This window comes from Gracilinanus agilis, chromosome 2 (assembly GCF_016433145.1).
Source record: "Gracilinanus agilis isolate LMUSP501 chromosome 2, AgileGrace, whole genome shotgun sequence".
In the NCBI taxonomy this organism is placed as follows: domain Eukaryota; kingdom Metazoa; phylum Chordata; class Mammalia; order Didelphimorphia; family Didelphidae; genus Gracilinanus; species Gracilinanus agilis.
In genome coordinates this window covers 354,209,643-354,213,026 of record NC_058131.1, presented here as the reverse complement: position 1 = coordinate 354,213,026, position 3,384 = coordinate 354,209,643, and positions in this window count along the sequence as shown.

Here is a 3,384-nt window from a genome sequence, read left to right as displayed (position 1 = left end):
TCTCTCTCTCTCTCTCTCTCTCTCTCTCTCTCTCTCTCTCTCTCTCTCTCTCTCTCTCTCTCCCTGTCCCTCTCTTTCTCTCTCCCTCTATCTTCCCCCCTCTCTGTCTCTCCCTCTTTCTTTCTCTGTCTTTCTGTCTCTTTCCGTCTGTCTCTCTTTCATCTTAGAATCAATATTTTGTATTTGTTCCAGGGCAGATAGATGGGCAATGGAGGTTAAATAACTTGCTCAGACACAGCTAGGAAGTATCTGAGGTCATATTTGAACCCAGGACCTCTCGACTCCAGGCCTGGTTCTCTACTTACTGTGCTGCCTACCTGCCTCTCCAATGATCTTTTAATTGCCAGCTCAAAATGATGGTTTCTTCTTGATACTCACTCATCCCTCTTGACCTCTCTGCAACATTTCATCTTGTGACTTTTCCCCTCCAGGACATGCTGTCCTCTCTGGGTTCTCATACCTCTGTTCGCTCTCTCTCTCTCTCTCTCTCTCTCTCTCTCTCTCTCTCTCTCTCTCTCTCTCTCTCTCCACTCCCTACATTCTTTCCTATCTTCTAGACTGATCTTCTCAGACTCTTTTGCTGGGTCTTCTCTGTCACGCCCACTCAATGTGGGGATACTCCAAGGCCCTGACCTGGACTGTCTCTTTTCCCTCTAGACCAGTGATTCCCAAAGTGGGCACCACCGCCCCCTGGTGGGTGCTGCAGTGATCTAGGGAGGCGGTGATGGCCACAGGTGCATTTATCTTTCCTATTAATTGCTATTAAGATTTTTTAAAAATTAATTTCCAGGGGGCGCTAAGTAATATTTTTTTCTGGAAAGGGGGCGGTAGGCCAAAAAAATTTGGGAACCACTGGCACTTGGTGATCTCATTACCTCTCCTATGTTAATTTCTTATCTACTCAGATGATGCCCAGATCTATTGAATTTAGACTGAGATCCATTCTTTTTCCTAAGTTCTAGCCTCCACATCACCAACTGCCTTACATTTCAAACTGCACATTCCATTGGGATCTCAAATTTACCACGTTCAAAGTAGAGCTACTATCCTACCCCCCCAAACCTTCCCCCTTGCTGGACTTCCCTCATACTGGCTTCTGACACCCAGAAGCTTAGATCATCAATCCTCTATCTCTCTATTCCTCCCACAGTTACTGAATCTGGTTGATTTAGCCTTCACAACATTTTTCATATTCATCCCTTTCTCTCCACTCACTTAACCCCCTCTGTTGTTGTTCAGTTGTGTCTGACTCTTTGTGAGCCCATTTGGGGTTTTCTTGGCAGATACTAGAGTGGTTTGCCATTTCCTTTGACAGAGGAGGAAATCGAGGCAAACAAGGGTTAAGTGACTTGTCCAGTGTCACACAGATAGGAAGAATCTGAGGTCAGATTTGAACTTGGGTCTTTCTAGCTCTATCTACTGCCCCAGTCAACTGTTCCCATAGCCACCACTGCAGTTCAAGTTCTCATCTCCTTTCGAATGGATGACTATCATGGCTTCTCCAATGGTCTCCTTGCCCCAGTCCAATTCATCCTCTACTCAGGTACCAAAGCAATTTTCCTAAAGCACAGGTTGGACCATGTCACACACATTTCTATCTTCTCACCCACCATTAACAAACTCTAATGGCTCCCTGTTACCTTCAGGATTAAAGGTAAAGTCCTTCATTTGGCATTTAAAGCTCTTCTCAACCTGTCCTCTTCTTCCCTATCCAATCTTCTCCAGATTCTTTGTGATCCAGTCATATAGCCCAGATGCCCACACAGCACTCCATCTCTGGGCCTTTGCACTGAAACCTTGGTTTCCTTTAAGACTCAGCTCCCTTATTCAGGAGAACTTTTCTGATCCTCCCAACTGCTCATACTAAGAAATTTGCCCAGGTCCCCAAAGATAATAAGCGTCTGAAGATGAATTAGAGCTCAAGTCCTCAGGGGCAGCTGGGTGGCTCAGTGAATAGAGTACCAAGCCTGGAGTCAGGAGGACTCTAGGTTCAGATATGGTCTCAGACACTTCCTAGCTGTGTGACTCTAGGCAAGTCGCTTTAACCCTACTTGTTTGGCCCTTTCTATACTTCTGCCTTGGAACTGATACTTGTATTAATGCTAAGACAGAAGGTAAAGGTTAAAAAAAACCCAAACAACTCAAGTCTTCCCAGCTCTGAAGTCTAGCACTCTACTACCTAGCTGACTCTAGTTAGCACTTAATAAATGCTTATTGGTTGATTGATTGAGTGACTGATTTTCACTGTCCTATTCATCTCCCTTCTGTACCCCAGCTTCTCCTTGCACCCATCTTCTCCCTCCATAAATGGATGGCTAATTCTCACAAGGGCCCCAGTAGAATTCATGCCTCAGGACTAAGTGGAAATAGGAAATGTTTCTGATATAGTAGCCAGAATTCCTAGGCTGGCTGCTCCAGTCTCTAAGAGGTGCCAGCCAAAGCAAGAGGGGTCTGGAGAGAGGGATACAGGCTTTCTGTGCCTGCAGAGAGTCAGGAAGCCAGGGGAAATGGAGCTAAGCAGAATGTGTGGGCCTTTGTGGGCTTTAAGGAGAAAGCTCCTACTCTTCCATGGAGCCTCCTCAAGGTCACACTGACCAAGATATCCCAGCATGCTGTCACGGGAAGAGAGCTGGATGTATTGACAGGAAGCCTGGATTCAGTTCCTGGCTCTGCCATTTGCTGTGTGACCTTGAGAAAGCTTTCCCTTTGGATCTCGATTTCCTCATCTGTAAAAATGTGAAAAAAAATCCTGCCTTTCCTATGTCAGAGGATGGTGGTGGGATTCACCTTGAGGTACCTTTTGCAAAGTACTTTATAAATGCTTGTGTTATTACTAAGATGTTGTGTCTAAGCCTCAACATACGAGGCAACACTTCAGATGTGCCCTGAAAAACAAGCTGATTTTTCTGCAGTCTGGAAATCTATATTTTGGATTGAAAAGCCTTGTCACCCTCCCTGCCACATACCCCACTCACAATTATCCTTCAACTGGGGACACCGAGCCCTGCCATTTAGCTAGAAATACCCTTCCTACAATGGGGGAGAGCCCAGCCCAACCCAACCCAGCCTCTCTGTCCCCTCAGGGCCCATCAATCTGGCTGCATGATACTGAGGAATAAAGAGGGCTGAGTGATGGGGGAAGCAGAGCCATCCATCTTCCTAAGCACCAGGAGTTCTTCTGTATCTATCGTGAGCAATAACAGTGGGGAGTCTGGGGAGGGAAGGAGACACTGAGAAAGGGGTAAGAAGGCAGGCAAAAGAAAGAGGTTGCCAAGTTCAAAAAATCAAGTGCAGTGTCCTAGCTCCAGCTTTATTTGGTGACCTGGACAAATCAGCTTCCCTCTCTGCCTCAGTTTCCTCACTTGTAGAATGAAGCAGTTGGTC